This window comes from Calidris pugnax, unplaced genomic scaffold, assembly GCF_001431845.1.
Source record: "Calidris pugnax isolate Ruff unplaced genomic scaffold, ASM143184v1 scaffold24, whole genome shotgun sequence".
Taxonomy (NCBI): Eukaryota; Metazoa; Chordata; class Aves; order Charadriiformes; family Scolopacidae; genus Calidris; species Calidris pugnax.
In genome coordinates, this window is record NW_015090922.1 from 6,981,920 (window position 1) to 6,997,013 (window position 15,094).

Genomic DNA, 15,094 nt, shown 5'->3' on the forward strand with positions numbered 1-15,094 from the left:
AAGCCGTTGCAGCGCTGCAGGGCAGGCACGGCGGCGGTCGCCGGCATCTCCCCCCCCTCCGCCGCCTCCTCCTCCTCCTCTTCCCCGCCGCCGCCGTCCTCCACCATCTCGGCCGTCTCCCCACCCAGCTTCCCCGGCTGTAGCGGCGGCGAGCGCAGCCCGGCTCTGCTTGGCAAGGTCACTAGCCTCCGGCTCCGCTACACACCACACGCTGCCGCCGCCACCACCGGCGGGGCGGAGCGGGAGGCGGGACCGGGGGCTGTCCGGCCGGGCGGGGCGGGAGTGACATGGCGGGCGTGTTCCAGTCAGGCGAGGCTGAGGGGAGGGTGAGGGTGGGCCTGGGCGGCTCGTCCCTCGCCTCCTTCCCGCTGATCGCGGAGTGGCCACCGCTCCGGGAAAGGCACTGGGCTCCCTTTGCCGTGGCGGGCTTGTCCCAGGGCTGCGGCGGCGAGGGGAAGCCTGCTGAGGTGATGGGAGACGGATGGGCCCGGGCGGAGGCCTGAGCCGCGGTGGAGGGTGGCCCAGGGCGTCGTGTGTCCATCCCCGCCCTTCCACTGCCCCCACAAAGCCTGCCGTGTTTCCAGCCGGTCTCTGAAGCCTGATTTCACACATATCCCCGGGAACTGGCCCTTTATCTCCCGTGGGGAAGCAGTTAGACATCACCGCAGTAGGCAGTGGCCCCTCAGACCCCGCTCCCCATCACCTCTTGTAATTCTGCTGCTGGGGACGCCGTACCCCAATAAAAAGACGGGTTGTTCTCCAACTGAACTGCATTCAGCAGATAAAATCCCCTCCACATTGCTCGCACATGTCTCAGAGCCTAATCAGATCTGTGTCTGTCTGCTAGATGCGCTTAGCCATCCGGCCTTAAGCCCCCTGGCTAATTATCAATTGGTATTTCTCTCAAGGTCAGGTGGTCTATGTAAGCCACAGTTCCTGATCTTATTTACAGCATGAATAGTAATAATAATACGAGCACATGCTTCAGAATATTAATTCGTCTGAGTTGGCTTTTCCTGAGCACTTAGCTGAGCAGCAGCAGTGATTGCAGGCACCATGGATTTTCAGAGGCTACTGGAAGCGAATCCTGAATTTGCAGATCACAGCTATGCGCTAGATAACTTTATTTTTAAAAACACGGTTTCTATGTCAGATTTGGGCTCTTCTTGCCTCTTTTCATTCTTACCAAGAAGCAGCCTGATTTATTTTTACTTTTCCTGTGTAAGATCAGATGCTGGGTAAATTCTTCTGAATTCCTCTGTCTGACTTCCCAGTTCAAGTGCTACATGCTGTACCAACAAAGCTTTTTTTAAAACGGGACTTCAGTAGGAAGAAGTGTAGTGGGAACTGAAACTAACATTATCAAAGCAACAAGATAGCCAGTTTTCACGTTAGGAGTGTACGTTCGTGTTACACGTTGGTAGAAATATGCTGAAAACACACCTGAGACTACATCCAGGCTGGTATGTCCAGCAGTGCTGGTTCGTGGTTACTGGATCATCCTGGACATCCACACTGCTGGACTGCCACAGCAATCCCTGGCACAGGCTGTGGACTGGCCTTGGGGCCAGGAGAAGGACCGTGACGCTTTGGTTGGGTCATGTAGATGTAGCGTTAGCGTCCTAAACAACTTTTGGAAGAGGCTGTAAACATTGATCTACAGCTGATTGCATGTAACATTTTTTTTCCCATTGAATTTTGGATGACCCTAAAGTCCATCCAAAGATGACGCTTATTCCTTAAAGACAGAGGGAAATAGCCTTTGTTCTTCTCTCATTCTTCCTTTTCCTACTCTTACAGCCTTGACTCCAACAGGAGGCAGAGCTGCTGCCACCTAATACCCTCAGGGTAAGATCAGAATTCAGCCTGTTGTAGAATGGCCAGCACACCTTGGGTTTCACTGACACGGTGCTCCCAGAGCATTGTCTCCTCCATCCACCTGATGGTTCAGCACGCACAATGTCATCTGCTTCCTGCACAGGGATCCCACACGGAAGAAATAACTAAACATCAGGGAACTGCAGAGAAAAAGAGACAAAGCCTGGCAGTGGAAGGAGCACCTGGATGAAAACTGCCACCCATAAGGAGAGGAGATGTTTTCCAGAAAGAAGTTTATCAACACAAAGCCAAATCCATCTCTGCCACAGCTGCACTGACCTTGATGAAGTAAAACTAGGCTGATTTTGATGAGGTATGGTCAATACAATTCCATATTTGGGGACATTTATCTCCAGAAGTAACCTCCTAGAAAAGAAAGGAAAAGGCAAACCAAATTGACAGCATCAAGGTAGAACTTTGATGCTTATCTCCTGACTTTTTACACTGCTGTATTTCATAGGCTTCACAACTGTTACTTCTGATTTATGCCCATTTATATGAGAAGCAGGGCCAAGGACGCAGTTGCTCATCAAGAGAAGGTTATCCCATTAGAAACAGCCATTGAGGGGGTTCACCTAAAATGTGTGTACTCGGATTTCTACATTTCATTGACAATTTATCAAGCTAAAAACATAACACTGATGTCAAGGTTTACAGCACAAGTTTAGCTTAAAACTGCTGCTATCCTTTTTTCAATCTATCTACCCTCTCTAACTGAAAATTTAGGCTCTCCTGAATATTCCTATTAGTGGTAGAGCCAGAAATTGCTCATGTATACCCAAACAGTAACAAAGTTGTTTTCCTGAATGCTGTGAAAAGGCTAAAATATGTGTTATGTATCAGACAGTCACTGGGAAGTACCTGATACTAATTTACTTGCAGCAATTATTTTTCTGTGCCTGAATTCTGGAAGTCAGGCAGAGGCCAAGCACTCAAACTTTCAGACTGGAGAAAGTTAAAAAGCAATTAGAAATGCAGTACCTTATTTGTAGCAGTGTTATTGTTCCTCTTGTAGCATATGTTCAGTTGAAAGAACAATGTCTTTTCATAACTATTTCCAAAATTTATCTTGCAGATAATGCCATCTTTGTGCAAAAAAAAATGGGCTCAGAAGGTGCCTTTTTGGTTCAGTCCACGGCATTTCACAAAATAAAGGAAACCAAGCTATAGAGTGCTGCTTTCAGGGTGTAATTAGCTTTTGGACACTCCTAGCTGGATTATTTCAGTGATACCAATTCCTAGTTATGTCTTTCCAAGCCTCAAAATGATAGCTAAGCCATCCCCCAAAAAATCCCCACAAATCAATTCATCTTTGTAAAACCTGAGCCCAAGGTTAGGACTCTGAAATAAACAATATAGAACGTTGCCAAAATATCAACAAATAAAACTAGAATTTTTATGTACAGCAGGCACACATTTAAGACTTTCAGATTTTCTTCTTTTGAAGTTTCTACCATGTATTTCAGTCTCTAAAAGGAAAAAAATGAAACATGATTTTATAATGCATTTAACTCTTGGTTGTGATTTTCAATGCAAAAGTTGATCCCTTAATGCAGAGAAAACCTACATGGCAGGAGCGCAGCAGGTACTTGTCTTCCAGGCAAGTTGTTAAAACAAGAAAACTACAGCAACTTAAGAAAGATTCCAGAACAAAAGATCTGAAGCTCCAACTGAGCTAGAAATGAACTATTTTAGCAGGATATTAAACAAACCTCAATAAGCTGGACTTGAAAACAAAATAGTCAGAGTCACATGTTTAAATTTCTTGATTGAAAGCTATTAGTGATTAGAGGGGAAGATGTAAACATCCTCTTCCTCCTATGCACTCCTCATTCCAGCAACATTTGCCCACTTTTCCCACAAGACAAAGCTATAATCCCAGCCAGAGAATGAGTGTTTGCAACACGAGACGCTTAACTGAAATTTGTTTGTAGCTCCAGGTGTTTGTCCACCTCAATTTTGGAATACGACTTCTCACAGTAGACATGTTTGCCAATGATCTGGATTCAATTTTTGACGTACTGACAGGAATATATAAGTATAATCTATATATACTCTATGTATAAGTATCAGAGAAAAGTTCTGAATTTTAAAATCTGGGTAATGAACTCCTCTACTGTAAACAATATAAATTTGCCTTTCTGGGTGTCTCAATCCATATAAAAGATGCAGAAATGTACATCTGGTATGCTTCTGTCAGGCTGCCATCTGGTTTTCCTCTTTTAGTTAGCCATCAAATTCATATACGTAATGGAATTTTACCCCTGAGTTCCCTATCAAAGCAAGCAGGGGAAAAAAATTATGTACACAAAATAAGTTGTGTGTACAAAAAAATAAGCACGTGAACAAATACAGTTGGTAAAATATATTGGCTTCTTATTCACTGAGATTAACAGACTCTTCATATATTACAAAAAGTAATATATATCCTTATATGTAGTAAGAAAAGTGTATATGCCCACAAAAAAATTTTAAAAAGCATGATGTGGAGAATGGTTGTCTTAAATGAACATTCTCATTTTTGACAAGCATTCCTTCACTCAAACACTGGTTAACTTTGAGGAAAAGCTTCAAGGTGTTTTTTGTTGTTACTTCACAAACTCCTTCCACTGATACTTGCCTTTCACTGCAGCAACATGCTGGCAGACAATCATGATCTCTGGTTCCTTTCTTTCCTAAAAAGATAATCAACGGAGTTCTTCTGTGCGAGAGATGAAGTGACATCACTGTATCCATCAAAGAGCCAGGGGACAGAAGGACTAGAGAAGCCACACAGATGCAGCCAGCTGCGTCTGAGCAGGTTGTTTTGGTTCACCTATAGCCAGAGGGTCAGCAAGGCTGCAGTTCATCCCATCTAAAGAGTACACCAGAGAGATACTGCAGGTTTCCACTAACACAACTCATTTATCAACTCGTAGAAGCTTATAAGAATCCAGTAGTGTGAGAGGAATTGCTCCCTAAGAGTTTTCTCTACCTGCTGTAACGGGATCCCAAGTGACTAACTCAGATACAGCCTTCTGTGGATGCAGAATGTCCACTGAGAGCTCCCACTCCCTGCTCCGTCTACAATAGGACTATATAGCAATGTTGAAGCAATTAGCTGGTGAAACCACCATTCCGAGCAACAAGGATAAAATGTCCTCTCCACTTTTAGGAGGTGTCAGATAACTTAAGGGTTACAACAATGTAAAGCGCTATACTCATGAAAAAACACCATAACGTAACTTAAGTTTTCCAACTCTTTCACTGCCTGATTCATTGCAACTTACCTGCCTGGTCCCTGTACACACATCCTTTGGAAATTAAATGGAAGGGACATGTGAATTTGGAGCCATTAAGAGCCTAGTACGGGAATGTGCTTGTATTTTAAAGACAGATTGCTCACCCAAGCTTGAGAAATGTTGCTACTTTTACTATTGAGGAAACCCAAATATTTAGTAACAGCTTGAAGTTCCCAGTTTCTCTCTGAAGAGGTTATCAGCAGGAAGAGAGCCATGTTCTTTAAAGGTCTACATCTATTCGATGGGGAAGATGCTGGCTGATCTCAGATTAACTAAAAATCAGCAGGAATTTTTTTGTTTAGACTGAATAACAATAAAAGATGCCTGCCCACGCCTCTGGCTGTGACAGTGCAGTATGGAAAATGCATTAACATTCCAGCAGCGTTAATCATTTTAACAGGAACTCAGACAGACAGACACCAAGAGGGACTCTCCTTGTTGGAGCTCCTGTGTCAGGAAAGCACTCCCAGTGTTCTCCAATGATCCTTTTGAAAAGTTATATTTTGCAGCACACGTAGCGAGACACAAACTATTTCAGATTAGCTGAAAAGCCAGAATCTCTCACAGAAAATTCCCTCCCTTTTGTCATCGGAGAGATGAACCTACTGCCCCTATCAGCCACACTGTTACTGCCACAGCTGCCAACCAGTGGGCATCTCCTCTGCTAGGACAACCCCAGAGCATCCAGAGCTTTTTTGTGTGTGAGGGACAACACCTACATCATCCAGATGTTTAGAGAGGAGGGGAGAGCCTGGCCTTCTGCTTCCACCTCCTGCCTGCACACTGACCCACTCAACACTGCATGCAGCTGCTGATGGCATCGCTGGGAAAAAGGACACTCAGCACCTCCAGCACTCACCCAACACCTGACACCATGAGGTGTCCAGGAATACATTCATCCGAGTGCTTTACTGGAGCAGCAGTCATATGTCAGCCCATCAGCCAAAGCGTTGACTTACAAATTGTTTCTCCATCTTGTGAGATTCCTGTGGCTCTTAAATATATATAGAATCATAGAATCAGTTGGGTTTGAAAAGACACTTAAAATCATCAAATCTAACCATAAACATAACACTGCCAAGTATACTGCTAAACCATGCCCCTCAGCACCACACCTACACTTTAAAACCCTCCAGGAACGGTGACTGCACTATTCCCTGGGCAGCTTATTGCAGTGAAGAAATTTTTCCTAATATCCAATCTAAACCTCCCCTGGTGCAACTTGAAGCTGCTTACTCTTGTCCTATCATTTGTTACTTGGGAAAAGAGACCAACACCCATGACACCCACTCGTATATATATATGCATATTATTTTAATTATTTTTTTAATAATAAGACCAGGCCAGTAAAAAAGAACATAAGTAAATGTTACATAGCACTAAGGTTCTCAAAGTGCATGAACTTTAGCGAGAATATAGGAAAAGGATTTTAAAGGAGCTTAAATGTAGGGACTAATCTACATGCTTTTGACTATACCTCTTTGTTCACAGCAACGGAAGGGGAATCAGTCTCCAATCAAATGTTCTCCAGTGAAATCTGCTTAATTAAACTTCTCTCCTTGGTGCAGCCAGGGAAATAAACAAGACAGAGTAGCCCATAAGAAGGTCAGTCTCACTACATAAATCAATATAGCAACATGCAAAATAAGTACCAGCTCTGCCAGAATGGCATTCAGACTGTTTAAGCCTTTGGAGATAATCCTATATTTCCAATGAACTGCAAACACAGGCTGAACAGAGTCTTTATGTCCCTTAAGACCTCAGACTGTACCAACAGCTTATAGCTTTTAGAAACCTTAGGAGGGGAATGAAGAGGAAGTAACTTGGGTCATGAGAATAACTCTGCTTTAGGTACTCACTTCTCTCCACTGGCTCTACAACAACCTTGGGCTCCTAAGAGCTACAGAAGTGATGTTGGATGCCAGGAAGCAGACTCAGAAAGCTGCTGAAAAGGTACAGGTCAGTTTAACACACTGGTGAAAGAAGACCACAGCCACAACTCTGCTGGCAGGTCAGAGCACCGTGCTCAGAGCATCCCTCCTCCCAGCCTAATTGAATGGAGAGGGAGACCTCATTATTGCCTCCTTTTACCTAGGCAGATTTAACACTCTCGGTGACTCTTCTGCCAGCTCAGCTCTCCCCAGGGTAAATGTCTGAGTGCTGGAAGAAAAAGAAAAGTGCCTCCATCAGGCCAGAGGGAGGTGATGGAGCAGCCAGAGCCTGGGGCAAGAGCAGAGCTGGGCAATGTTTGGATGGATGGTGGTGAAGGTGAAGCTCCCATCACTCCCTGGCCAGGGGTTGGCTTGGGAGAGGCTGCATTTTGAGGAACAAGTTACTTACGTATTTGGGAAACTTTCTTTCATTTATAAACACCAAAGCATTTCAATGCGAATTTCATACTGAGCTTTCAGTGAAGAAGTATTGAAATACCTTGGAAAGACTAAAAAAAAATGAGTCTCATTTCAAAATGGGCAGTTTTGTTTGAACACAACAGCCTGTGGGAGGCTCAGCTTCAAACTGCTACATGAGGTCTCTTTCTCATGTTTTTTTCCACAATCCAAAAAATCCATGTCTCATTTTCACTCTAAAGAAAAACAAGTTTACAGGGGCATTAACATTTTTCTTGGTGTGGAAGTCACCCCCAGCCAACCCCTCATCCCTGCTTGTATCACTGTTCCTTCTGCATTGATTCAGGTACTGGAAAATGATAGCTGGAAGAGAAGGCAAAGGGCCAAGGCTCGTGCAATCCAATTATAACCCTGCTGAAATGGCTTCCAGGAACTCCGCAAGAACGAACATGATCATGTCTTGTAACAGCTGGAGGAAAAGAAAAATAACGGCCGGCTTGTACCCCTTCCAGAGGGACAGACTGTCTCCCAGCAGAGTTAGGGAGCAGTACATCCTGGACACCTAGAGTGTACGTAAGAAACCCAGGGAGCTGGGATCAGGCTGCGGAGTTGAGCAACCCAAACGCTGTGTATCAGGTTTTCTTATGGCAGGACAAGACGACTCCAAGATTATAGTCAGTGAAAAATCCAAAGATTTGTTAACCCTGCCCTCCAGGTAGGTAGGCAAGTACCACCAAACTTCTTATCAGTCACCAGAGGACTGGTAATGCACACATTTTTCAGTTAGCACCCGCCTGGTCCATACTGGGACTTGCAAATACAGGAAAAATCTTTGATGTAATTGCTCAGCTGCCTCTCTTCCAGGTCCATGGCCCCTTTTTTTTCCTTCCTGTTGTCATCTGCCATGCTTATATTTTAAGGTATGCATAAACCTAATTGTGTATAAATGAGCAAAACAGATATACATTTTCATTAGGTAAGCAGAATTTAAACATCTGCTTAAAATTGTCCACAGCGAGAAAAAGCCTCACAAAATCATACTTTCTTACCCTGATTCAAAGGAACCCACCATAGTGGGTAATGCTGAGGCAGTAGCTGTTTTAGTCCGCCACCTTCACCATTCCCCAAAAAGTTACAGTACTTTCCTTGATCTCTGTTTCACTAATTTTCTACTGACATACCTGTTTGGGTGTACTTTGTGATTACTTATGTTACTAGGTCAGTACCAAGTAGCACCCTGTGCTTTCCACCCAGCTCTCCTGACGTTACCGAGTCTTGAGACGTACATTCCAGGCAGAGATGCATTACCATCACCTCTGTGTAAGCAGAAGCTGGGTGCAGTTCTTCTATGTGAGGAGAGTCTTCTCACTTCTAAAAAACGAATTATTTCTAAGCCTGGGTCCTGTACCTGCTGTTAAAAAAAAACAAAAACAAAAACAAACAAACCAGGAGCAATGTCTACCTTTGTCCTTCAGGTCCTGCTTGTCTGGCAGCTGAGCACAGATGCACATTTCTCCTCAATGCAAACACATGCCTCAGAAAAGCAGAGTGACACTGAGTGAGTTCATCGGGTTTATCTTAAATATTAGCTTGTTAACTTTTAGAAAGCAGTAGCTCTCCATTAGCAATGAAGAGCAGCTGTGGAGGTGAGCAGAGCACTCGGAGCACAGTGGAGAGACAGGAGCACAGGTCGCTCGGGAAGAGAGCCACGCGTGGGTGAGAGGAAGGCTTTGCACCCACTTGCTGTGTGTAGCCACAACAGCTGTGGTAAAGCAAGACAGACAGACCTATTCTTTTTTCTGCTAGCTTTCCTTCAGCTTCCACCAGTTTTGGTGGTGGTGCACGTCCACAAACACACACAAAGATGATGGCACTGAACCATTACCATGGAGGGCACTGCTTGATCTGCATCGTTTTGCTACTAGAAGTGTGAGAGAAAGGACCTCACCGGAGCCGGCAGTCTGGAGGAAGAATAGTGTCCTGCAACAATTTCCCAAACCTAACATGGGCAGATCTCCCTTTCCATTGATCTAGATCCCTATTTTTTGTGGATTTAGCAGCATAAGGCATGTCGGAAGTCACATGCATAAGTATTTTCGAGCCCACCTTCACAATGACTCTTTCCTGATGCTGTTTAGAACAGGTTCTTACAGCCAGAGGGCACAGAATGAGCAGGGGCTGCTCTGACTCGCCCTGGAGTGAACAGAGACCAAATGCAGCAGGCTGGGATAAACACTCAATGCTTTTTTTTCCAGCCATACCTTTGTATCTGCTATGCCAGTTCCAAAGGGTGTAAGTGGAATAGCTGGCAATGGACTATACCCAAACACCCTCTCCTGATCACTCAAACTGGCTGATGGCCGGATCACATGGACAGTGCACAGCAAAGCAATAGTGCTCAAAAAAGTCTGATCTTTGATTTCCTCCAATTGTTTGTTTCCCAGCAATCACTGCTGGCCATATGTTATTTCATTTTTGTTGCTACTTGCATCCATCTGAAATTTAAGAGAGTCTTTTGCAAGTGTTGTGTTAAATTTAACTCATTTTTATGTCAGTGCCCTGAGCACCTACGTGAATACAGCTTCCCCATGTATATAAACTGCATGCAGCATGCTTATTTATATCAATAAGAAGATAAGCTTCTTTGTCCCATCTTCCCTTCTCTATTGCAAGTTACATATATCAAGCACTGAATCCTGAACTTGTGTCAAGAAGCCATTTTTGAGAGTAACTCGACAGGAGACACATCTACTGCTGCTGGGCAAATCACCAGCCAAGTTCCCTGGAGGTGAAAACAGGCCCTCTTTCATAGTTCTCCCCTTGTTTCAGTGAGAACCTTTCCTCTGCTACGTTACGTAGTGTGGGAGAGAAAACGAAGCCTTGAGAGTAATTATCAGAAGTCTAAATCCTGAGCAGTCCTTTTAGGGCAGCATAACCCAGTTATCACTGAAAGAACAGTAAAAAGAAGTCTCCTTTGAGAGAAAGGCTAGGAAGTCTCCCACATCCTCAGCAGAAGCACAGCTGGAAAGTAACGTTTTTCTAGTTCACGTTTGGCAAACACACCACACTCCTAGATGTGAGTGCTTGCGAGTATTGTTATTTTTTCATCCCAAGCCATTGAACACTTGGATAAACTCAGACTTCAAAACAACCAGTAGTGTTCTTTAGAGGATGCTTGTGGAGCTGCGGTGCAGGAAACAGATGTCGAGCCTAGTTAAAGTCCAGTGCATGAAGGAGACGCTGTGTGAAAAGTTTCTGGCCCACACCGGCAAGTCCAGTTGTTTTGCTGTGGCCAGCTGCAGCTCAAGAACTGCTGCTCCCCACATTGCTGAGGTGTGGACATGAGCCATGGAGTGAAGTCCAGCCCAACCCACACAAAGAGCCAGTTAAGACTTCACAAAATGCTATGAACTTCAAACTGCAGGAATATAATGCCTTCGCTAGCTTAATTTTCTCAGAAGAGTGGCAGGAGCTCTTAGCAATGAAGGAATAGCACCCTCCAAAAGGCAACATACCTGGAAATACAGTAACATATATATAATAAAAATAAAGAAAATGTGACATCAGCTATGAAAATACTCCTGGTAAAGAGCTAAAGTAGCTTTTCTAGCTTCCCTACAATGTCTTCATCGCAGGAAACCAGCATGTCAGATATCTATCAATACACTCCCCTTGTGGGATTTTGCAATTTTCATTTTACTCCTGCACAGATGGTTAGCCAGGAACATAAAGTTTTGGGGTTTAATCCCAACTCATTCATGTCTATCCACGCAGAGGAATGTAAGCAGCCAGAGATTAAAATGAGTTACATGCACTTTAACACAGTTTGCATATAGTCAAAACTCTGGTTATGCAGAAATCGGAGCAGATTACCTTGCCAGTGGCCACCAGTTTATCTTTGTATTTCTCAAAGAGCAAGAGGACAGATTCCACATCCTGTTATAAACCATGCCAAGCCGAGTCATGGCAAACAAAACCACATGCAACTGTATTATTGTGCATTTTGAAATGCAAGTCATGAAAATGATGGTCTGGGACAGAGAAGATCAGTCTACTGTGCTACTAACGGCTTCTGAATAACCTAATTGCTCAGCCCTTTGAGAAGAAAATGAAAAGAGGGTTGGAGGGATGCTAGTCCAGGTAACTTTGCTAATAAGCAGAGGAAAAAAGACTCCATTCTTCCTATTTTGGCTGAACTGAGTCTCATCTTCTAAGAGCTGGGAAACCTCCGAGAAAGAGATCTTGGTAACTTAATAGGTCCCTGGCAGCCTGGTCCTGGGTGTTGTCCTTCCCAGAGAAAAGGCAGTTGTCAGTGCCAGGGAACAGGTCTCGTTGAACCAACCTACCAGACCAGTCCCACAAATGTCTACCTTTTCAGCCAAGCCCTTCATCACTCTGGGCTATTCAAGAGTACAGGGTCATGTTGCACCAGAAAACAGCACACGGACACAACTTATTTCCCAAGCACCCTGTCCTCAGCTTTGGTAAAACTTCATTGTGGGGCTTTCAGCAATAAGACTCCCATCTGATGCCACGTGGGACAGAGGCTAGGAGGGGGGAAGACTTCTCCTCGTCCCTGGCAGACGGGACCAAGACAGCCTCTACCAGCAGGACTCCCACTGAACCTCAACTCTATCTGCCATTGGTGGCAACAGGGTCAGTACTTACCCTCCTCGAGGTGTGCCCCAGCGTTCACCCTCCTCTGCCACAATCTGCATCCACTAAGACAGCAGGGATGAAACAAGACCACTGTATGGAGCTGCACCTCTCCAAAACAAGGGCAACCTAAGACCTTCAAGAGGAAGCTCTGAGCATCCTAATACCACAGCAGCCTCCACATGCTGGTCAAGAAACAACCTCTTTGGATAAATGGTCAGGCCCTCAGTCACACACTCACTGGGAGTGTAGAAGGGATTATTTCAGCAAGTGCTGACACCTGCTCATGCATGTTATAGACCACGCTAGCCCACTGCACATGCACTTGCCATTGCCTTGACTCCGCACAGAGGTCTTGTGTAGCACAGAGCTGAGTTTCCACCCTGATATTTCCAGGCAGGAATAATGACCCCTAAAGAGAAGGGAAGTTATCCAGCAATGCTTTGAATGGAGCTCCCCACATAGTGCTCCATTCAACTTCTTCCCACAGCGCTCCATTTGTTCGCTTCCTCCCGCTTTGTTGTGTGTCCAGAAATGTTCTGAGCACAAAAAATGCTCTCTATATGTATTTATAGCAATAAGCTGGTGCCAATCAGGACTTCAAAGCTGCCCTCTCCAGGCAGTGCACTTTACAAAGACAGACCTTCCTGCTAGATAATCCCAGGTCTTTTCCATTTCACAGGTTCACCAGTGGTCATGTACTGTGCAGACCTAGAAGATCCCAAGCAGCAGGTCCAATTCCACCTGGGAAATGCAGCATCTGACACACACACATTCCTATAGAAATCAGTTGACATGGTCATGCTGTCTCCTACTCCACAGGTTTTGACAACAGTCAACAGAATTTGGCAAACAGACAGAACTCTTGGAAATACAAAGCTCCTATAAGGTTTGTGAGAGTTGGTGGACATGTAAATGACACTGACCCTTTCCATTCCCCCTTGAGGCTACCCACACACCCAGCTGCGGAGTCTGACACCAGCAGTTACCCAAACGTGACCTACCCAGCTCTGGACTAATCTCAGCATGTGCCGTTTCTTGCCTAAATGGCAATTTCACTGAATTTTCACTGAATTTTTAGAGTTGGAAGGGACCATAGAGATCATCTAGTCCAACTCCCCTGCTAAAGCAGGGCCACCCAGAGCTTGTCAGAGCATGTTACTCAGGACTGCATCCAGGTGGGTCTTGAAAATCTCCAAAGAAGGGGACTCCACAACCTCCCTGGGCAGCCTGTTCCAGGGCTCCATCACCCTCACTGTGAAAAAGTTCTTCCTCATATTCAAGTGGAACCCTTTATGTTCCAACTTGTGCCCATTAATGAGTCTCTCCATTATCTTCCCAGGGACAGAGGTGAGACTAACTGGTCTGTAGTTACCAGGATCCTCCTTCTTGCCCTTTTTGAAGACTGGAGTGCAACAAGTGCAGGTAAGCAACATGGAGGAGAGCTGGGGAATTACAGGGAAGCCACAGGGACACAGAAGAAAGCCAAGGTCCTGTGGTGGGCAGAGCCCAGAGGGTACGCAGAGGAACTGGTGGTACCATGTCAGGGACCAGGGAGACACACAGGGAGCTGGAAATGGAAATGCTGGGCCATAATAGGAGCATCACAAGACATGGGAAGGAGACTGGGATTGTTGTGGTGAAGAAGTCATAAATCCCTGGGGGAAACAAAGCTGTATTGGTTGTGTTGCTTGGGAGATAATGTCTTCTATCACTGCAGGACACACGCACTTTATGTAAGCTACAGTTGGGCACTGACAAGGAGCCAAGAGTCTGTTTGTACTCTGGTGACAGCGCACACAGCCCCAGCACAGCTGAAACAGCAGATGCAAAATCTGAATGTGCGTATTAAAAAAGTTAAACGCAGTGTCCACACCCTGTCACAGAAATACAAAATACACGTGGGAAGGAGCCAAGCACCTCACCTGGACCATGATGCTGCCCTGCCCATCTGCTCTGCTCCGAATCGGACCAACCCCAGGACACACAGTGACGGAGTCAGGATGCCTTTGGGGCTGGGAGGAGGTGGGGACACGTCAGCTCTTATTCTGCAGCAGCAAGCCTGGCCCAGGTGCTGTAAGTGCCAGTGGCCGTGGGGACCTTGCAGCAGATGGAGAGGACACTCACCACGGGGCAGAGCTCTGACGCTGTTTTAGCACTACTTGGCAGGCTTCGTTGATGGGGACTAAGCAGGCCGGCCTCATCTATACACAGCCACCAACTGTGGACACCACACAACCGCCTCGCCTGCCCTTGAAGGCAGGGTACATAAAACATATTACCTGGCCCTGGCACTGCAGACAAAATCCATATATTTTGATGTCAACTGTCGCTTTGGTAGGACATCAGACACATCCCCAAGCGCCATCCACAAGCAGAAGTAGCTTGCTCTTTGAAAAACAGGCCAGATCTTCCTGTTCTGTGCCACTTCACTTTTTTTCAGTTTTGCCTTAAGTTCCTTCATGCCACCTGCGCACAGGCTACATGACAAGTGCTCCATGCACCAAAGCCCTCTGTGGCAGCCAAGCCAAACCTCCTCGAGCTGTGCCCCAGTGTTCACCCTCCTCTGCCACAATCTGCATCCACTAAGACAGCAGGGATGAAGCAAGATCACTGTATGTAGCTGCACCTCTCCAAAACAAGGGCAATCTGATCTTCCTTCCTCGTTCGTTATGCTGTTTTCTAGGGCAGAGAGGGACTACACCTTGTTCCTACAGACTCCTGGATGCAGTGCCTCATTGCTTCTGCTTTTTCAGGTGAACCACATCCCCATTTTCATCAGCAGACCCAGGCACAGTAGTGGTCTCCTGCGCCTGCACTAAGCACCCCCTTGGCAGCATCTCCCTGTGCACAGCACTGAGCATTTGGGGAAACAGGTATCAGTTCTGGCCCCAGGCGTGGGTTCATCATGATCCTCACTGTGTTTTCACA